A 23,798-nucleotide genomic window follows, 5' to 3' on the forward strand; every position below is an offset into this window, starting at 1 on the left:
GCAGCCTTCTGCCCTCTTCAGAGAGACAAGAAGAGTCAGATGAAATGATCGGCAAGATGGGTGGGCACGTGCAAAAGAGGGCAATGCTTCAATCTGCAAAGACCAAGTAGGCTTCTGTTCAAAATCTATAAAATCTGAGTGGCATGCATGAAATGAACACGGCAGTCCCTAAATCAAGAGTTATTCAGATGATAATTAGATTCTAAAATTCTAAGCATTTAGGACAAATAAAATGAGTTTTTACTTCACACAGTTGGCAATAAGCTTATAAAATTCACAACTGGAAAGGTCATGCAGGAAATATAATTGAATTATTAAAAGGTCAGACATATTTGTTAACTATTGCCCTCAAAATAGATATTATACAAATGACCTAAAAATTTGGGAAATTATATTATACTATAATTTTAAAAAGAAAAAAGCTGAATTGAAATTAAATGTGCATCACAAATATAGTAATATCCAAATATGGATGTTTGGGACAAAAAGAAGAGTTTTCAAAAATGAAAAATAATTGTGGTTAAGATTTTGGACAGGTTTTGTCTTTTTTAATTCAAAAAGTTATTTAATATAATAAATATTGCTTCAAATTAGTATTTATCTGTTCCATCATTTTCTATTCTTTTACTTCAATGTTTTGGTGTTTTCATGTTTTAGACATATTTCAGAAATAGTATATAGCTGGAATTTTTTTCTCTCTCTTTGGTTTACTTTGTTTTTAACTTTTAAGATGACAACATTCATATTCCTTGTGATTATTGATAAATTTAGACTTGTTTACTCCCCCTTATTTTATTATTTTTGTTTGTCTTGTTTTCTACACGTCTTTTCCTCCTCTTCTTTGCCTCTAAAAAATATTAACATGACTTCTAGTCACTTATTTTTTCTCATCTTCTTTTTGCTTCTGGTTTGCAAATTAAAATATTCTACTAGTATTTTTTTCAGGACTCTTTCTCGAGTAAACAAAGTCTAATCGTAATCCACTATTTTCATCTTCTCTCCAAAATGCAAGAGCTTTTGGAATGCTTTATTTCACAATTAGACATAATTTTCATTACAAACAACATGTTTTCTAATCTATCTGCTTACCATTCCTTCCTGCATCTGAAACCTTCCTTCTGGAATCTCTTTTCTCTACTTTGAAGTGGATTCTGTAGAAGTTTCTTTGGTAAAGATCTGCTGGTGGCAACTCTCCCAGCCTTGATGGTCTAAAATGGTTGTTATTTCAAACTTAGTCTGTAAACAGCTTTTCTAAGTTTTCATTCAACTATTCATGACATCGGTCCACGGTTTCTGGCTGCTTTTACGGTGTCTGCTAGAATTTTAATTGTCACACCTTTGTAGGTGATTTGCATGTTCTCTTTGGCTGCTTAGAAGATCTCTTTGCATGGATAGTTGGCAGTTTCACTATGATTTCTCGAAGGGTAGTTTTATTTTTATTTATCCTATTTGATGAATCTTGTCTCCTCAGAAACCCATTTCTTTCTTCAATCATCACCTCTTCTCCATATTTCTGTCGTCTTCTTCTGGGACCCCGGTAGCACAAATGGCAGGCTTCTCATTCCCTCCTGTGCGAGCCTCGGTCTCTTTCTAGTGGTTTCCACATCTGCCCTCACAGATTCCCTTGGCAGCTACTGTTCATCCCCTATTTCACCTCTCCATTGAGTTTTTAATTTCAACAATTATGCTTTTCAATTTAAAGAGTTCTGTTAGATTCTCTTGTAAATCTGTCATTTTGTTTCTTCATCAAATGTATCATCCTATCCTTTAATACTGTATGATGTATTGTTTATCTAATAATTTTAAAATGTGGAATCCTTGGGGGCCTATGCTTGTTTATTTCCTTTTTCTGCAACATGATGGCTCATCTACTTGTGTTTTTGGTGATCTTTTTGAACTCAGATTTGCATGAGCTTAAATCATGGAAATCATACATTATTTCTTCTAGACTGTTTTTGCTACTACTGAAACAGGTACTATTTTGACCCTTTCTTGTGTCAGACTGGTAGGTTTACCTTATCCTCCTGATACTGGGCTGAGGCCTGAGCTCCTGACAGCAGCCCGATCGGGAAACACTACACTCCCCCTTTGCCTGAAGCTCACTTTATGGTCAGGACGTGGGGGTTGTGGGCTGGAGCTTGTGGGGTATGGAAGCCTTAAAGGGCTCCTTTACTTACGAGTCCACCCGTGTATTAAAAGGAATGATTTATCTCAAAAGAGATGTCTGTTTTAACTCAAACTCCTTCAGCACCTAGCACAGTGTGTGGCACCGTGTTTATTTACTGAGTGGATAAGTAATAAAAATTTAACAACAACAGTCATGGAGCATAGCCTTGTGCCAGCCTCTAGGCTACTTTTAGAAAGAAGTTTCCTATTTAATCTTCCCAATAACCTTACAAGATGAATGTATTTATTATTTTTTAAATATTTTACAAATAGTCAATGACAGCTGTGATTCTAATCCAAGTCTATTTTGTTCCAAAGTCTATGTACAGAATTGCTATATATGTTGTCTCAGCATCAACAAATGAATAAATATAAAAAGTTAATTGTTTGTTTAATTAATAAATATTTACTGAGAATTTACTAAGATCCCAACATCCTTGTCAGGTACTGGGGACACAAGAGTGAACAACAGAAAAAAAAAAATCTAGCCTGTGTGGAGCTTACATTATTAAGGGCAGAGAAAGCACAAACACATAAGTAAATTTAGAATAATGAATTTATACATAAATTTATAATTTATATCTTTATAATGAGGAATTACACATATAAATTTAAAATTAAGGAAGACTGAGATTGCCAAGGGCTGGAAAAAATTTTTTTTAATTTTGCTTTAAATGATCGGGGCAAGTCTCACTAATAGATGATATTTGGATAAAATAAATGAATTAATGAGTTTAAATTTCAGCTGTTTTGGTACAACATGAGATAGACTACGTATAATTTAAACATAAAACAACATGGACAGAGCTAGAGAATATAATACTAAATGAACTAAGTCAGTCAGAGAAAGACAAATACTGTATGATCTCACTCATATGTGGAATTTAAGGAACTAAATAAAAGAACAAAGGAAAAAAAGAGAGAGAAAAATGAAGAAGCAGACTTTTAACCCCAGAGAACAAACTAGAGGGGAGGTGAGTGAGGAGACTGGGGGAAATAAGGAACAGCAATTAAATAGTAGTACACTTGTCATGAAGGAAAAACCAAAATAAAATGATAAAAAAAATAAAGTAAATTTGGGAGTAAAAAAGAAATACTACTCAGTACTATATCAATGTTCAGGTGAAAAGATCTCAAGGCTAAGTTATTAAGCTTTAAAAAAAGCGAAATTCATAGCACACTACGTATTATGCTAACATTTGTATTTTTAAAAAGGACATAAAAATACACATATTTAAAAAACAAAACCAAATAGGATTTTCTTTAACAACGGTATTTCACTAATAGATATTTTTTAATATTAATATATTGCACTTACACTGTAATTTCTATTTAAGGCAATGAGGATTCATTTTATGTTCACCTCATAAATTTAAGACGTTTTAAAATAATGATTACTAACAAGAGTTTGAATACTATTTCATTTCTTCTTAACTGTGTGATCTTGGATAAACTACCTTTTCGGTCTCAGTTTCTTTATCCTTCAAGTGGGAATAAAATACAGTGTCTTCTGTATACATTAGTGTGAAGACTAAGCAAATAGATGTAATATACTAAGAAGAATGCCTATAATAAACACTAGATACATTATTCTCTTGTGAAAATCAAGATGCAACTCGTTACTGTACAGTAAGATTGTAAGATCTAAATTCTCTGGTTCCAGAAGGGAAGAAGTCTAACTGCCTAAAGATGCTTGAATTTTATTTTTAAATCATTTCAACATTCACTTGCTAGCCTTTACCATGTTCATGTTATCCTTAGAGCAGTTTAAGTTGCTACTGGCAGAATTTCAGGGTTAAGTCAATAGCGATACCTGTTCTGCAAATTTCTTTGCAAAAAGATCGGGGGTAACACCTTTCTAATGGCCCTGTTACCCCAGTTTTGGATTGAAACTGTGACTTCTACTTAACAAGGAATAACATACAATTCTTAGTGGAATCCTGAGATTTCATTAGTTTATGGGAGGTAATAGACATTATTTTCACTAGTTGATGGTATGTATTTTTGTTTATAATATACAGTAGAATTAATCTGTAATCTTTTCCCAGAAGAATCACAGACTCTTGAGGGATTGGGTCCCAGTTCTGCTTTCTAAACTTTCATAATCCTTTTACTGTCCAATATGGTGGCCAATAGCATGTGGTTCCTGAATACTTGAAACTTGACTTGTGTAAATTGAGATGTTCTTTAAGTATAAAATATACACAAAATTTTATAGACTTGGCATGAAAAAAAATCTAGAATATTTTAGCATTAGTTTTCAGATTGATTACATATCAGAAAGTTAATGTTTTAGATATATGAGCATAATAACATAAAACATGTTATTAAAATTGATTTCACTTATTTCTTTTTAAATATGTCTACTAGAAAATTTTAAGTGACAAGTATGGCTCCCATCATGTTTCTTTTGGACAGCACTGGTCTGTACAGTCACAACGCATCCTTTCTGACACAGTCCTTCGTCCTCCCAGTTAAGAACCTCCACTGAGTAGGTCTGAAGACAAAGAAAATGGCATTTTCAGTTCCTAAAGTAAGAGCTCAGCCAGTTCAAGCATGAGAATTGTTTCACAGCCAGAGGGACTCACATTGACTATAGCTGTTATGTTCATGCCAGTTATGAAAAATAAGGTTTTTCAGAATTTGCTCATAATTTAATCCATTTAACTTGGATTGGGGGCAGAGGGTTCAGTGGGGAGGGAGAAGAAACAGAAAGAGAATAGGCAGGAATGCCTCATACATTTAAATTTGCTAGGAAAGTAAACATTTTTTCATCATCAGATAAACTTGGACTGCTGGGATAAATGATACACAAAATTTAGTTAATGGTGAATGAGAGGGTGAGAGATTCCCAAGAAAATTAGTTGGAAATTCACATACTCACCATGATTCACCAAATTCACCAAATTCACAGAATCCTTCAGTTGGGGGTGTAATTAACAAGGATCTCTGTATTTGACCAAATGTCAAATTTCTCTCCCAAAACGCACTAAGCTGTCAGAGTGAGGGTCACTCGGGTCCTGCGTTGCTGCTCTTTACTCAAGTTCTTTTAGGAAGGGTCAGGGGACACGGGATGAAAACGACACCCGGGAGGAGCTTCCAGCTACAACCAGGACAAAAAAGCCAATCTCTTTAATTTCATTACAGGTTCATGATCTTTCATCCACAATTCCAAAATCGTCTCTGAAAACCAAGTTTTTCAGACTTCATTTGAAGGTAAAAACCGGATTGGAATTGACAAGAGGCTGTTTTCTGTCATTTTTAAAATTCTACTTAGTGATCTTAGTGATGTTCATACATTAAACTGCAGACATACCGATATGTTTGGTTATGAGCTGCTGCCCCAGCCACCTGGGTCTCACGGAATACGCAACATATTCAAAATAGATTACCTTCATGAAGTCCAAAATATTCGGAATTTTGAAACACATCTGACCCCATGAATTTCAGATAAGGAGCTGTGAGACTATTTGGGGGATACCACTGCTCAGGAAGCAAGGCAACAGAACTCTCCACCTACACAATTTTTCTTCTGACTCTCACCCAAAAGTTACTGCTCCCTCCTGTGTGCCCTCGTTCACAGAATCCTGTGCAAACTTGAAGGTAATTTAGATGATTTTAATGGCTGCCAGATATGATTCAGATACTCTATGATTAAATGCATGCTGTCTCCTTATGATGAGGGTCAGTCTGTGTTTGGAAGCCTATATGAAATTGAAGTAATTAAATCTGCCTTCTTTAAACTTACTAAAACAGAAAAAGGATCTATAAGATCTATATAGTATAACTATCAAGAGAAAAAGAATCCCATGAGTTATGAGAAGAAAATAATATATGAAGATATTATACTCCTGTTAAGATTATAAATTATTTTAAGAAACTACACAACATTGAGAGAGCTTGAATGTTCTCAAATTTCCTAGTGAGAATTATTGGTTTAATTCATTTTCATGAAAGATTTCAACAACTTGGGTAGGAATTAACAACTAAAATATAATTAGATCTGATTTACCTTAACCAGGAAAAAAAAAAATCCTACACTGTTTCTTTAACACTTCTAATTACCCGGCTTTGGTGAAGGCATTTATGGTTTCCTTTTTGAAATCGTTTCCTTAGTGACTACTCATGTACCACTCCAGATGGATGTTGCATATTTGTGACTACTTACTGCCCTTCGGACCTAAATTTCATTTTGCACGATGACAGAACATGAGAAAACTAATCAAAAGGATGCATCCTCTCCTTGTCTTAAAAAAAAATCCTTCTATCCATTTCTCTCTCTTTGAGAGGGAGTTAAATATGTAATTCTATATATAGCTTACAATATGCAGTGATTACAGTCAAATATCTGTCAAATTACTATTTGCTTTTGAATACTACTGCTTTAGTTTAAAATAAAAACTCTAGTATTGTCAGCCTACAGAACCCACAGGATATAAGGTATCTTTCAAACTTGTGCACTACAGGGAATTTCCACATGTCAGTCTCTTTGGGACCGCTTCATCCCTCCTGCCTGCCTGGGTCATCTTGGTCTTAACTTGAAAATCCAGACAAGGCTACCTACCAGTCAGGGCGCCTCAACAATCCCAGGTCTCCTAAGGAAGTTGACACTTGGAGACTTCTCCATGTATAGCAGACTGGTATGTTGAGAACCACGCTTGAATTCTTTTCCTCCAAGTTCTTCTATCTTATGGCAGGTTTGCCTCAACAACCACTTGGCGCCTGGGTCTTGCACTGCTTCTCTATCTCTCTTATTGTTCTGGGAGTGGCTTCAAGAAAAGTTTGGTTAGACGATTTCCTCCCAAGACATATACCACCAGATGTATTTCTGGGTAATGAGCTTTTAATTGGCTCATATGTTTAAAAAAAAATTTGTCTTTGGCCATTGAACTCAAATCTTATACCTCTGTGTTCTTCTTTTGGAAATGAATTCAAACGCATGCTGGTTTGATTGGATCACCTATCCTAAACTCCACAGGAGATGAGAGAAAAAACATTCAATGCATCAATAGATTATTTTCCCATGATGTATGAAACCTATGGGCTTTTATAGTTATAACGGTGTTATTAGTTTTGTCATTGTTTCCTTATTTCTAGTAGTTAGTTGCATTTCTACCTGACTTTTACAAGAACATATAAAAGTTCTACCCTACCTCAGGCTAAGGGCATTTGGTTAGCAGCCCTTAAACTGGCCAATGTATAATTTCTTGTGGGCTTTCATGTGCCCCACCAGCATTGTGTTCACTCAGTTTGAACAATTGCGCTTTCAAACTTTGCACACAATAGCAGTTACCCTGCGAGTACGGTGACCTGAGAACTAAGCCCAGCCCTGCTTCTCTGGGAGGGACACTCAGTCTGGCAGTAAGAATTCTTCACAAATTCCTCCTCAGCAGAAATCCACAAGAGTCTCCTTTATCCATCTGTTTATTTTCTGGATCACAAAGTTGTCTCTAAAGCTCCAGATAATAGTTTCTAGAAGACACCATATTTTTTTTTTTTGCAATGTTTATTTGGGATATAATTCATATAACATGAAATTCACCATTTTAAAGTGTTTTTTTTTTTTTAGTACATCCAATGGTTTCAGTATATCCACAATGTTGTGCAACTGTCGCTACTATCTAATTCCAGAACATTTTCATGACTCCAAAAAGAACCTCCAAACCTGTTAGCAGTCACTCACTATTCTCCCATCTAGCCATCTACTAGCAACCACTACTTTACTCTCTCTCTCCGTATTTGTCCACTTTAGGTATTTCATATAAATGAATCATACAATATGTGGTCTTTTGTGTCTGGCTTTTTCACTTAGTATGATGTTTTCAAGGTTCACCCATGTTGTAGCATGAATCAGTACTTCATTCCTTTACACAGCTGAATAACATTCCATTGTATGGTTATGCCATCTTCTGTTTATCCATTATCAGATGATGGACATGTGGGTTGTTTCCACTTGGGGATATTTTGAAATATTGCTGCTATGAAAATTTATGTACAGGTTTTTGTGTGAACATATGTTTTTAATTCTCTTGGATATATACCGGGGAGTGGAATTGCTGAGTCCATTTAAAAATTGGAATATTTGTCTTATTTTTATTGTGTTGAAGAGTTTTTTCATATAGTCTGGTTATAAGACTCTTATCAAATACGTAATTGGCAAATATTTTCTACTATTGTGTTCATTTTATGGTTCTGTATTTCGATCCACATAAGGTTTTAATTTTGATAAGGTTCATTTAAAAAAAATTTTTTTTTGGTTGCTTGTGCTTGGAGGACTCTGGAAAAAAAATTAAGTCTATGTGAAATCCAATATATAAAACAGACAAAAATTGAAGGTAGTCTGGTGAAGCAGAAATGGGGCTCTTAGATCTCTGATCACAATAGGAAGCCTCTGGCTGCCACATCAGGCCTCTATAGCAGGGAATAAAAAGTTTAAAAGTTATTGGAATATTTTTCAGTGAGGATGAAGAAAATGACACTGATTCCAGAAACATTTTAAAGTAGAATTCATAAGGTATAATAGCTATATTAAAGTGCAAGGTGAAACAGAAGGAAAACCCAAAGGTAGCTCTGAGTTTCTAATCTTTGTCTTTGGTCATGTTTAAATACCATTAAATTAAGTTAGAATATATGACCTGGAAGGAAAGTAGTAAAAGCCAATAGTGTTATCTTCCAGGAGAAAATGCAAACTGACTGACTTCTGGGCTTTATAATCAATCTCATGCTAGGAGTAAATTTTTACATGTTACATGAGTGAGTGATTTCCTATACCAGATAGCAGTTGTACTAGAAACAGTCTGTTCTTAACTTCCTTAAATTCACTTTTCCCAATATGAACTGGAATCTAAGGTTAGAAATGTGAGAAGACTAAAAAAAAAAAAAAAAGAAAGAAAGAAAAAAAGAAAAAAAGCAATTCATACTTAGATTGGAGACACTGAAAACTTATTATATAATACTCTAATATAAATATAAAGATGATAAATAAGCATCCAAAATATCCAACATTTTTCATCAATGCTTTCATCAGGAAAATTACAAATTATTTTTTTAATGATTTCATTTATTTATTTGAGAGAGAGGGCACAAGCAGGGGGGGTGGGCTGTGAGAGAGGGAGAAGCAGGCTCTCCACCGAACAGAGACCTTGACTCGGGGCTCAATCCCAGGATCCTGGGTTCATGATCTGAGCCAAAGGCAGACACCCAACAAACTGAGCCATCCAGGTGCCCCAGGATATTACAAATTAAAACAAACTCTACAGCTGTTAGAATGGTTAAAATCCAAAACACTGCTGACACCAAATACTGGTGAGGATGTAGAACAGCAGGAACACTCATTAACTGCTGATGAGAATTCTGTAAAGATGGTACAACCACTTCAGAAGGCAGTTTAGCAATTTCTTACAAAGCTAAACATAGCCTACCGTATGATCCAGCCATCACACTCTTTGACATTTACCCAAATGAGTTGCAAACTTATGCCAATACAAAAACCTGCACATGAATGTTTATAGAATCTTTATTCATAATTATCAAAAGTTGGAAGCAACAGAGATGTTCTTCAATAGGTAAATAGGCAAATTTTAAGACCTCTATACAATGGAATATTATTCAGTTTCAAGAAGAAATGAATTATCAAGCCACAATTGCTGAGTCATATGATAATTATATACTTAACTTTTTGAACAAATGCCAAACTGTTTTCTACACTAGCTGTACCATTTTACAATCTCAGCAGGAATGTATGAGAGTTCCAATTTTTCCACAGCCTCATCAACACCTGTCATTACTTCTCTTTTTGGTTATAGTCATCCTAGTGAGGTGATAGTTCATTGCAGTTTTGATTTGCATTTCCCCATTGACTGATAGTGTTGAGCATATTTTAACGTGCTTTTTGGCCATTTGGATACCTTTTTGGAGAAATGTCTATTCAAATCCTTTGTCAAATCCTTTGTTGATGCGCTTTTCCTATCTCTCTCCCTCCCATTGCGTTCTTTATACTGTATATGTATTTATATATCATACACAGACACACATGGTATAACAACCTCTTTTGCTCCTGTGGTGTTTTATTGTTTGATGAGTTTCAAAGTTCTTACCTTGGCACCTTTAAGAGCTGGGCGCTTGTGTATCCCTTCAGTCTCAACTTTGATCATTTCATACCTCATTCACCACACTCATTCATTCATGAATTTTGTAAATATTTATAGAGAGTCTATAATATTCCAAATATATTCTAGGTTCTAAGGATACAACAGTGAACAAAAGCAAACAAACAAAAATCTCTATCGATCTGGAACTTATATTCTGGAGATGGATTTTAGATGGTAGATAATAAAGAAAAAAACCCAATAATAAACAAAATACATAGAATATAAGGTGTGTTTGATAGTACATGTGATACGAGAAATTGAAAAAAAGATTTGAGTATGAGAGTAGAGGTTGTAATTTATGTAGGGGGATTAGAAAGACTTACTGAAAAGGGTCATTGAATAAAAACTAGAGGGGTAGAACAGGCATGCCTGGGTGACGCTGGGGAAAGAGCTGGACTCCTGTGGGTGGAGAGAGGAGGGCAACAAGAGAAAGTGAGGGAGGTAAGTCCTTCTCAAGCCTCTCTGATGAGAGGGGAAGTGTCAGATTATTCAGGACCTTGACCAATCACAGTGAGGACTTTAGCTTTTCACTCAGAGTGTGATGAGAACCAAGGTGGGGTTTGGTCTGGACAAGTACATGATCTGTCTCACTATACAAACAGATCACTCTGTCTGCTATGCAGGTATGTTGAAGTGGCACAATGCTGCCAGAGATGGTGGGCTTGGTCCAGGAAGGAAGCAACAGAGCTGGCAAGTTGTGATCAGGTTCTAGATCCTTTCAGGGGGTCCAGAAAGACTTGCTGAGACTGTGTATATGGAGCATAGAGAAGATTCAACAGTGACTCCCATGCATTTGGCTTGAGCAGCTGAAGGATGTGGTTGCTCTAAACTAAGAAGCGGAAGACCACGGAGATGCTGGTGGAGGTGGAGAGTGGAGGAATAAGAAGCTCAGTTGGGGTGTATTAAGTTTGAGATGCTTATTAGATATCCAAGTGGACATGTTGAATAGACAGTTTGAGATATTTGTCCTCAACACCCAAGAAGAGCAGTGTCTTGCCTTGCCTTCAATTCCTCATTCTTTCATGTCTATATGCTGTTTTGCATTTGCCTAAATGTATTTTCCCCTTGACCTCCACTTTACCACTTATTCCATTGCATTGTAATTACTGTTTTAACTTGTCTGTTCCTGTGCTCGCTTCGGCAGCACATATACTAAAATTAACTTGTCTGTTCCTTTCACTATAGTGTCCCACTACTCATTCTCAGCATAATGCCTAATGTGAAAAAAACAATTGAGAAAAGTCCACTGAATAACTAAAACCTATGAGGGCCATGATCTCCTATGTTCACTGGTTAGATTTCTTAATATATGTTGTTATTTTCCCTCTCCCGCAAAAAGAACTATTTGGCACATATTGTTTTAATCAACGTGAATTATATTCTATTTTTGTTGGTGCACTTCTTTTCCTATTCCCTTGAGCATGCAATTTATCAAGTATGAGTAATATCTGGCACACAGTATCACTGATAGCTTCCTTTTGTTATTAGATCAATGATTGTCTGAATAATTGAGAGAGAAAATACCTAGAAAGAGAATGCCCCATTTCCTTGAAACTGGTGCTAAAGAGAAACATGGTAGAATAAAAACATTAACAGTGAAATTGCTTTGGGAGCACTTGAATCCTTATGCGTGGAAACTTGGAACCATTTTTACAGCATATATTCAGCAGCCAGTATCTTAGTAATGACAGCTTGGCCTCTGAATATTGGATGCAATTATTTTGTCTTTCTTTAATGTTTGTTGTATTTTAGAAGGTACATTAAGAAATAAACTCATTTTAACAAAAAAAATTGTCCCTCACACCTCTCTACCTTCATCTGCCCATAAATCTCTTTCCAGAGCCTAACCCACTTAATAGCTATTTTGCTCCATTTTTTCAAAGACTGTCTAAGGCTTAATATACGTTTATATTTATATATATCCTTTTTTCTTACATAAATGGGACTCTACTGCATATTTTTTTCTATCACATATCTTTCTTTCATAATAGCTTGTAATAACATCATTTGTACTAATACACCTTTTTTTTTCTTGTCAACACCTCCATAACATCCTGCTGTATATATGGGCCATAATCTAATTAAAAATATCTTCTTGTTGAGCATTTATTATTGTATTTATTGTTGCAATAAAAAATGCTACAGTGAAGAACTTTGTGTATATACACACACACACACACAGAGGTATGCTTATGTATCCATATATATATACAGATACAAGAGCTTTAAGTACTTATAACATGTATATGTATGTAAATGTATATATAGATATATATGTATATTTACACAAAGTTGTTCATATACATATTTAATGCTAATTATCTATAGGATGCTTTTTAAAAGAGCATTTGCTGTTATAATTTTTGATATATAATTGACAACTCTGAGAAACCCTGCAAGATCTACTAGCATCCACAAAGACATGCTACACAAAATTTAATCAGGACCCAGATTTCTATTATTAAAGCTTCATTAACCAAGTCATCTACACTCATTTTCTAGATTGCTGGCTGGCCAAAAAGTAAGTGCAGATGTTGACCTTGCAAAGGTTAACTTAATAGAGTTGAATTTGATTCAGATTCAATCACTGCTTCCACAGCTGTTCTGTGGGCCAAATGGTAGGTTGTAAAGGTGATGTCATGGTGTTGCATTGCAGAGGTTGATGCTCAAGCATGACTCACACCTATGCCCTGAAAGACACTATTGTCATTTTGCTCCTGGGTGGAGCAGGGATTTGACTCACTCACTGACTCAGTCCACCAGCACACCCTCAAATCTGTTGATGAAACTTCCACTTGAGAACATTAACTCCAACATAACCCTCTTTCCAACAAGTAAGTAAATGTAGAGAGAGCCCCCATCTAGGATTGTCTTTTGTTATGTAAAATACTGCTTATTCTTAGACCTCTCCACCTCTCTTCCTCTTGTCCCCACCACACCTTGACTACCCAGTTCCCTAACAGCATTTTAAATGCAAAGGGGTCACTCAAGTGTAATTCAACAAACAAGGTATGTATAATATTGTGGCTAAACATTTCAGTTAAATCTATATGCTTGATTACAGATATATAATTCATCTATAAACAAATCATGCTAGGGTGAGTGCAATGTGAGCCTCTATCCCTCTTTCCTAGGGAGATTATAGTTTCACAGCTTGGATGTGAGCAAGCTTCATGCTTTGATTGGATTCTTTATCCTCTGCTAAAGCTCCATGTTTTTGCTATTGCTTCCAGAATCACTTCTTGACATGTTCTGGTTGACATGGTTATGTATGTTACAAGATAATTTTCCTGCCAATTCTTGGTCTTTTAATGTATTACTTTGCTTTTGCCTCTCTTTCAAAAGATGCTGCTCCTTCTCCCCAAATATTCCTTTTTCTTCTCATTTTCCTGGGAATGTCAACATCTGCAGTCCATCAACGTCTGGTCTATGTTTGTTTAGACCTTTCTGTGTTTCCAGAGATTTGTCTGGGACTGGCTCCTTTCATGGACTGAGAGGCTATTTCTCTGCCATGCAGGAAATCTCATTAGTGGGTTGGAGAAAATCAGCATTCAGGCACAGTCACCAGGAAGAGCACTAGCATCCAACAAAGCATGTGTACACACACACACACACACACAGGAGCATTCCTTATGCTAATTACCATTTCTGCATTTTAAAAAAACACTTCAGAAAGTTCCCCTTAGCACCTTCCCTTCTTAATCCTGTACTGCATCCTCTGGCTTTCCTGAGGTTTGGGACATCTGCAGATAGGAGGGATGGAACGAAACAGACATGCTTGAGTAGAGGAGGTGGGCAGGAGGGAGGCATATTTGTTTCATCTTCTGGGTAGAATGTTGTTACAGCTTGGGCTGGGATAAGGTTATGATCTTATTGCTTGGGGTAGTGCTTATTCTGAGCTACAGATTTTAGTTTTTCGCCTTTCCTAAATTCTTCCAAGTTGGCCAGTTAGAAGTACAATATACCATTTGCAGTAGCCATTTTTTGTTCTACCCTCACCTCTTCACTCTATATTTTGGAAGTGCAATTTGTCAAGGAGAACCAATGGCACAAATGTGCCATATCTCAACAAACATTAACTCTGTTTTCACAAGGAAGCTCAGCTTAGGAGAGGAAGATCTTTTTTTTCTTTTTTCTTTTTCTTTTCTTTCTTTTTTTTTTTTTAATTTTCAGCTTTTTTTTCCATTTTGTTTTATTTCTTTTCAAGGTTCCAGAATTCATTGTTTATGCACCACACCCAGTGCTCCATGCAATACGTGCCCTCCATAATACCCACCACCAGGCTCATCCAACCCCCATCCCCTTCCCCTACAGAACCCTCAGTTTGTTTCTCAGAGTCCACGGTCTCTCATGGTTTGTCTCCCCATCTGATTTCCCCCCAGCTCACTTCTCCTCTCCATCTCCCAGTGTCCTCCAAGTTATTCCTTATGCTCTATGAGTAAGTGAAGCCATACGACAATTGACTGTCTCTGCTTGACTTATTTCACTCAGCATAATCTCTTCCAGTCCCATGGACGGGACTGGAGGAGGGCAACCTTAATAAGTAAGAGGATCTTTTTTTTTTTTTTTTAAGATTTTATTTATGTATTTGAGATAGAGTGCTCAAGTGGGGGAGGGGCAGAGGAGAGGGAGAAACAAGCTCTCCACTGAGCAGGGAGCCCCACATGGGGCTCAATCCCAGGACCCTGTGATCATGACTCACCTAAGGCAGACACTTAACTGACTGAGCCACCCAGGCACCCGGGTGACAAGATCTTACCAGAAGATCAGGACTGTAGTTTTCATTCTGTCATTTTTTTAGCTGTGTGGCATTAAAAGATGATTTAACCTCTCCTGCCTTCCTGTGCATAATCATCTGAAGGCAGAAGGCTAGCTCAAGCCTCATAAGGTCCTTCTTTCTCTAATATCTATGATACAAGCACTTCGTTTAGTTAATTAACTGTTGACCTCATCCTCCCCTCAAAAAGAGAGACGTACAGGGGCACCTGGGTGACCAGTTGGTTAAGCTTCTGCCTTTGGCTGAGGTCATGATTCTAGGGTCCTGGGATTGAGCCCTGTGAGGAGCTCCTTGCTCAGTGAGGAGTCTGTTTCTCCCTCTCCCTCTGCCTCCTCCCCCTGCTTGTGCTCTCTTACTGTCTCATCAAATAAATAAATAAAATTTTTTAAAAAGAGAGTGAGAGAAGTACAAATAAGTGATTACCCAAGTCCCATGAGGTGAAGAAAATTACATTAATGGAAAAGCTTCTATAGGTCAAATGATATAAGTCAGATCAGACAACCCTCCAAACCCTGAGATTCCTTGAATATAATACTTTTAGTTAGAAATAGTAGCGTACTAGAGGTGACATGAAATCATGTAAAATGTACACAGCACAGGGCCTAGAAGATAGTCAGGCACCAAGAAATGAAAGCTTCTAATAGGAAAAAAATGATTTTGTTGTTAACTTTTTGTAGAAAGATCCTCATGTGATGTACATAGTCAAGTGTATTATCTACACTCAAGTGTATTATCAGGCACACACATTTTAATTCAATATTATGTATTATCTCTATGAAATATGCTTCATTTCAATTCCTCATGATTATGGTCTAATTTTACTACAATAAATAGAAAGTTTAGGAATGTGTTTACTCAGAAGACAGGATGGTCTACTAAGAAGAGTGTGGGGTTTCAGGCTATCAGGAGATGTTCCTGGCTACAAAAATTAAGGAACTTGTTGTTAGATGTGGTGTGCCACCTTTGAAGCAGGGACAATTTCTGCTATCCTGAGATATCTCTTGACATATAAAGCCTCAACTTGTGTCTGACCTAATCCAGGGCATATCTCCCTGCGGGATGCATAATCAAGTCTTATTCACAGTGAAATTTTACCTTTGTTCCTTTACCAGATGGTTGTCTTACAGTGTCAAAAAAATCTTGAAAGCCTTGGTTGGCTTGAGTGGTGCCCAAACTCAAAGGTGCTAAACCTTGAATTTGATCCTGAATCTTTAAAAGCAAAATTCTTTCCCTCTTGGTTGTCGTTTTGTCTGCTCTAGTACTGTAAAGTTACACTTTCCCTGCCCCTACCAAAATGATCTGCCAAGTTTAGGCTTGGACCTGGTGTGGATGTTAGCCAACAAAGTCAGACCTTTCAGTACATTTGGAGCTCCCACACATAAGCAAGTGGGTTTGGGAGCCTGTTTGCTGCCTTGTGTCTGTAGTATGGGATACGAGGGGCTGAACTGGTACTTATGGGATGCTTGCATTGGTTAAGAGCCATTGTAGCCCTACCAAATCTTTACCTAGAGGATGTATTTCTGTCCTACCTTGTTCTGGTGTTTCCTTTCCATCACCTAGACCACCACCAATTCACTCAATACCTACTAGAATATTCTTTCAGGGCTTGATACTGTCTCTGTAATGACTTCCATCTTCCCAATGTCTGCCCTTTACCCCTACAGACTGTCCTTGGACCAACCCAGATAAACTTTCTAGACGTGGCAGTTACCTGATACCTGATTCGTTGCCACAGAAGTTCCCCAAAATGACCTCATCTGGACTAAACCCCTGGACTTGTGAGAGATCTTCATGATCTAACTTACGTACCTACCACCTCCTTGCTATCTGCCCTCATCATCTCACTACATGCCCGTTGGTCCTCTTCTTTGTCCCAACTGGGACTTGTTAAATTTGGCCCTACTTTTGGTCCTTTGCATTAGCTGAGACTTCCAGCTATGTGTTCTTCCCACCTGATTTTACACGATTTGCTTCTTATCATTCAGATCCCAGCTTACTCATTAACATTTTCAGAAAGATCTTTTTTGATAACCCCAATCTCTTCCACATCACTCATTAAAATCTTTACATAGCATTTGCCACTGATATGCTTGTATTTATTTATTTATTTTCATTATCATGTGCCTCTTTGTCTAAGTCTTGCCCTTTAAACCCCTCCATGCCCTACCATTCAAGCTTCATGAGAGCAGGACCTCTACTTTTTTCACCTCTGCCATGTCCCAGCGCCAAAGATAGCTCTTAATATATAGGAGTGCCTCAGTAAATGGTTAATAAGTAAATGAATGTTAACTCCATTTTGGGTAGAAAGGAAGGCAGAGACCATCACTTGGCTAATTCCCTCATCTTGGCCACCACATAATCACCTAGGTTCTCATTTTATTTCCCACTGAGTATACCTAACATCTGCAGGTGTAAGCTACAGAGCATAAAATAATTGTTCTGCATTTCATCACCAGAACACCATTGTCCTAATTTTAAAAGGAAATTCAAATATAGTAATAAAATAATGAGACTTCTACTATATACTCGCCTTTTCAACATATTGATATAATTCCTTCCAACTTTTTAAAATTGGTTTACCACTAATTAAGCAAAACTCACATTTCAGCACATTCTTGTTTCTTTGCCTCTCTGTCCCCACCAGCCCTCTTTTTCCTTGGCCACACCTGAGGACTGCCATGCAGAATTGTGGTGGCACAGAGATACTGGAAGGAGGAGCTGATGGATCAGGCTAAGATAGGGAGACACCATTTACATGCTCTCCACCTAACTGCAACGGGATTTAATTGTGTGTGACAGGATGGACACAAAATTCCAAGAAACTGAGAATTTTCCTCAGTGAACACAGTGATAAATGACAAGCTGGGTTGACCTGAGTCAGTGATAGAAAGAAAATCCAAGGCACAACTAGAAATGATGTGGTTTAGCTGAGAACAGCTTGAAAACCATCTGGAAAGCATTTCCTAGGTTGCCATTAGAAAAGGAGCACCTCTGAATAAAAGCAATTTTCAAAGAGTCTTATCTCACATAGATGTGCTCAACCACATGGCTGTGTAAGCCTGCCCTTACACACACACCCAGAGATGGTAGTGACTGTCAAAAGCCAGGCCCTGATATGGAGTATGATTATATGTGTAGATAATATATAGAGTATGTCTGTAGAACTGGAAACAAGATTTATGAGACTTCAAATAAAATTTAATGCATGCTACTCAAATCCTATTTGTAACAAATAAATTTTGGATTCTATAGAGCATTTCCCTACATTATCTTCCTTGGTCCTTATAACAATCTCATATAGCAGGTAGAGCAAATAATATCATCCTTAATTCAACTGAGATAATTGAAACTCAGTGTGGTTAGGAAAATTGCCACAACATCATACATGTTGTCAGGTTCCTTTATAGGTTTAGTACATTCAATTGAATCTAAGAAATGACATTTTTCTAAATGTTAATTTTGAGAAACTTATATTAGCCTAAAAACTTGTCATAAAACTTTGATTTTTAAGAAGTCAATGGAGTATATAGGTCTACCTCATTTTAAATAAAATGAGTAGGTAAGATTCCATATTTTCAGAAAAGAGAAAATTAGAATGGGTGGGAATTGTTCACTTTACAAAAGATATCTTAATTTATCAAAAGAATGTGACATGACTTATTTAAATAGTTCCTTTAAATTTATAATAGAATATTTTAAGGTATCTTTATTGATGTATGTATACTGGTACATTTTAAGTGATTAAATTTATTGTAAATAGGCAAACTAGAATATACAATGAATTCCTTTAGATAAATAAGAAAAAGCAAACAACACAAAAATGGACAAAATGTATTGCCACCTGGGTCATGGACGGTGACCCTAAAAGTTCAAAAAACATCTGTTTAAAGCCTAAAAGTTCAAAAAACATCTGTTTAGTCCCCACCGTCTTTCCTTCCTACTAGACACATGGTTGTCCAGCCAAGGACTACATTTCCCAGCATCCTCCTAAGGATGCATCTATAAAACTAAGTAGTGCTAATGCAACATGAGTGGAAGAAAAGTGTGTAGCTTCTGACTTACATGCCTATAAGAAATTGCTTTCCCCAAAATTCTCTAATCTTTCCTCAAAAGTTGGTATGTGGCAACAACCTAACTAACCACAAAGAAAAGGATGATAGCCTAAGTGATGGCAGTATAACAAATGGAAATGTCCCTGAATAACTGCATGCTGCAAGCCACCTTACTAGTCCGGACTATACAACACAAGATTGCTATGCAAGGAAGAAATGTCTTTCTTTTTTAAACTACTATATTTGGGTGTAGGGGATATTTGTTATAGCAGCTTGGACTTTATCCTAGCTAATGCAATGTTCAACCTAACCCATAATCTATGAAATGCAACTTAAAACAAGGTATCACTTCATACTCTAAGGTTTTGGCGATATCTTGTGAAGTAAAAACATCTTGTGATAGTAAAAATTGGCAATATGGAAAAGAAATTGTCATATATTTCTATCAGGAGTATAAATTGACACAACCACTTAGGGAACAATTTGTCAATATTACTAAAGTAGAAAATAACCATCCCCTGAAACTAATTTGTTTCACTTTGAGGCATTGTGACTTTACATATTGAGACATATCTAGAGTGGTTATGACATCACTTGTATTCACAAAAATTGGAAACAGCCTAAAAGTCCATTAATAAGAGGATGGATAAATAAGTTGTGATATTTTCATATAATTGAGCACAATCAGCATTTAAAACAAATGAACCACATCTATATGAATCAATATGAATAAACTTCATAAACATAATGTAAGAGAAAAAGAAGCTGAAGGATATGAACAATATGATAGTATTAGGTAAAATTCAAAATATGCAAAGCATAGTTATTGTTTTGACTGCATATATATTGTAACAAAGGTATGAAAATGCAGTCTGAAAGAAAACATACCAGATTCTTGATAGTAGTGTCTCTGGAGAAGGCAGATATGGAGATGAATCTGTGGAGAGAAACGGAGGACTTCAAAATTATTCATAATGTTTTATTTCTTTTGTGGAAAATGTCATGCAAAAATCGTTAATATTTGTTAATTACGGCTATTGGGTACAATCAGGAAGAGTGAATTTTGTGCATCTCTCCCCAACTCCCCTTTCAATGACACCACCATGATGGCATGAAGCTGGCCACTGTGGAAGTATTTACATCACAGAAATCAGCAAATGTTACAAATCATCTGGAGAGTCAGTTGTTAACATTTGTTTATACCTCTGGATACAATGTATCTTTTAATTAATCTTACTACTTTTTAATGCTTTTTAAATTTTTCAAAATACAAAAAAAATTAATCTAATTTTTCCAGAATTTTTTGTCCACAAAACATCCTGTATCTATGTCTTGCAGGGTGATGAAAAAAAAGTAGCATCTCTAAGAAAGCTATAACCAAACAAGTTTTATTTGACTTTTGAGAAAACGTGGTTTATCTGTGTTGGGAGAAATTCCAGACTTCCTATTTCTTGCATAATCTCAGGAGAAAGTGTCTTCAAGTCATATATGACATCCTTTGTGCAATAAGAAACTTCCTGCCTCTTCTCAAAAAAGATAATGTCTTTCATAACTGCCAGAATCCCTACATTTGCTTCATGAAATTTTAGTTGTTGTATCACAATATTTATTTCTACTTGTGTTAAAATAAATCTGGATTAAAAATGGTTATGATATCACTTTGAAAGTGTATATCATTTGAACAAGCCTATGCACCTATAACCTGAGGTGTAATGTAATCACATTTTCTGAACCCCAGATCAGGTATGTGGTCATACAAATATGGAATACCATAGGGCAGGGTGTTTGACTTCAGTCCTGTCATTAAGATTTTGGGCTTTCTATTGTTCTAACCACTGTACCAGGTAACAAAGACTATTTATTCTTCATTAATCACATAAGAATGTTTTGTCAACCTTAATTCTTGGAATGATTATTTTAAAATAACTTCCAATTTTTTATTAAAAAGTGAAATATATTAAATGTAGAAAACATAGATGTCAAAAAATAACTTAAGTAAAATCATCCATCCCTAATTTCATGACCCAAAGACAATAACCATTAATGGTTCAATAAATAATTTTTCAGCTTATTTTGTGTGTATTTACATTTTCCTTTCAAAATAATATTAGATCTTATACACTGGACTTTTTATTGAGGTATAGTTGGTACACAATGTTACATTAGTTTCAGGTGTACAACACAGTGATTTGACAAGTCTATATTGTATACTCACCACAAGTGTAGCTACCATCTGTCACCATACAATGCTATTACAGTATCATTGACTATGATACATTGACTATACTGTACCTTCCATCCCTGTGATTTTTTTATTCCATACATATAAACTGTTTTAATTGGCTTTTTCTACATGAGACCCTATCATTAATTTATTTCAAAGTCACTTAATTTTCTTCAAATGTGTTATTTTTATAGCTATATAACATTACATAACTGTAATCAAATTCATAATTGTCTGCAATTATTCCATATGGTAAATAATGATGTGGTCATCATCCTAGTAAATCTTTGCACACATCTCTGTTCCTTTCTTTGGGATAAATCTTAATCATGTAACTCCTGAGTCAAAAATTAAGAATATTCTTCAAACGTATTTTGCTTATTATCTTTATGAAAATGGGTTATTCATGTAAAAACTTTACATCATACACAAAAATACATTTCAAGTATATTAAAGACAAATGTAAAAAGTAAAATTTTGTATCTTAGAGTAGATTAATGAAAATATCTTTTATAACATCAGGTTTGGGAAAAGAAAAGTACAATCAACAAAGGTGACAATAAATACTTTTGAGTATACTAAAATGTAAAACTCTTGTATAACAGACGACACTATAAAAGACAGACTGGGAGAAAATGTCTGCAACCTATAGAATACAAAAGAGTTGGGATCCAGAACATAAGAACACTTAAAAATCAGTAAGAAAAATATAAGCAATAGAAAAATAGAAAATGGGTGGAGAATATGAAAGGCAAGTTAAAAAAGGTAAAAAAAAAAAAAAAGTAAAAAAAGTTTAAAAAGGTGGGGGGGAATCTGAATGGTTAATCAACTTAGGAGATGAGCTCAAATTTACTGGTAATAAACAAAATGTAAATTAAACTAACAAACTGGATCATATCCATCAGAGTGGCAAAAATTTTAGAGCCTGACATCAAATTTAACAAGAATGTGATATAACTGGGACTCACATGTTGCTAATGAGAAAGTAAATTGGTTCAAACATATGGATGAGCAATTTGGTTGTATTTATGACTACAAAGGACCACCTCATTCAAGCTCAAGCCTTTCCCATAGTTTCTCATATCCAGTGACTAACAGAGGTGGGTATATAAACATCTAACCAGTTTGGCCCAAACCCAGATGACTCTGACAGGTCAGACCACAGGTCAACCTGTGTGACTGGTTGAGGCTGATGCAGCTTGACTTCCTCTTCCCTTCCACAGGTACCAAGAGCATTCCCTAATTAACATTCTTCAGGCTGAGCTCTGACTCAGGGTCTGTGTCCTGGGGAATCCAACCTATGAGTTTGTTATCAGGAGTGGGATGACAAAGGTAATACAAGGTTTTGGAAATGAATCACTTGCTACCTGGCTAGGACTGAGGAGCTCCTAATCAGTGGTAAATAAAGCACAAAAAGTCCCTGGCCAAACTGGCTACCTATAGTGGATTAAATAGTGTTCTCCCCCATCACAATGTTCCTGTCCATCCAGAACCTCAAAAGGTGACCTTATTTGGAAATAAGGTCTTTGACTTTTTGACACCATACACACAAAAAAATTCAAAATGGATGAAAGACCTAAATGTGAGACAGAAAACCATCAAAATCCTAGAGAAGAACACAAGCAGCAACCTCTATGATATCATCCATAGCAACTTCTTACTAGACATGTCTCTGGAGGCAAGGGAAACAAAAGCAAAAATGAACTATTGGGACTTCAGCAAGACAAAGAGCTTCTGCCTAGTGAAGGAAATAATCAACAAAACTAAAAGGCAGCTTACAGAATGGGAAAAGATATTTGTAAATGACATATCTGATTGGAGGTTAGTATCCAAAATATATAAAGAACTTATCAAACTCAACACCAATAAACAAATAATCCAGTTAAGAAATGGGCAGAAGACATCAACATTTTTTCCAAAGAAGACATCCAGATGCCTAACAGGCACATGAAAAGGTGTTCAGTATCACTCATCATCAGGGAAACACAAATCAAAGTTACAATGAGATATAACCTCACATCTGTCAATATGGTTAAAATTAACATGGGAAACAACAGAGGTTGGTGAAGAGAAAAGAGAACCCTCTTACATCGTTGGTGGGAATGCAAGCTGGTGCAGCCACTCTGGAAAATAGTATGGAGGTTCTTCAAAAAGTTAAAAATAAAACTACCCTATGACCCAGCAATTTCACTTCTAGGTATTTAACAAACAATAAAAAAATACTGATTTTAAGAGATACATGCAGTCCAGTGTTTATAGCAGCATTATCAAGAATAGCCAAATTGTAGAAAGAGACCAGATGTTCATTGACTGATGAATGGATAAAAATGTGGTATGTACTTATATACATACATACACACACACATACACACACACACACACACACACACACACACACACACACACACTGTGGAATATTATGCAGCCAT

General features: G+C 36.0%; 1 protein-coding gene across 1 annotated transcript in view; it reads right to left on the bottom strand.

The window, feature by feature from the left end:
• Positions 1 to 23,798, bottom strand: part of PSD3 (pleckstrin and Sec7 domain containing 3) — a 727,165-nt gene that overhangs the window by 637,468 nt on the left and 65,899 nt on the right. The window contains exon 3 of the mRNA XM_032329159.1: positions 20,034 to 20,082. The gene's annotated coding sequence lies outside the window, so the exon portion shown is untranslated. The remainder of the gene's footprint in view (positions 1 to 20,033; positions 20,083 to 23,798) is intronic.

The sequence above is a fragment of the Mustela erminea genome, chromosome 21 (assembly GCF_009829155.1).
Source record: "Mustela erminea isolate mMusErm1 chromosome 21, mMusErm1.Pri, whole genome shotgun sequence".
NCBI classification, from domain to species: domain Eukaryota; kingdom Metazoa; phylum Chordata; class Mammalia; order Carnivora; family Mustelidae; genus Mustela; species Mustela erminea.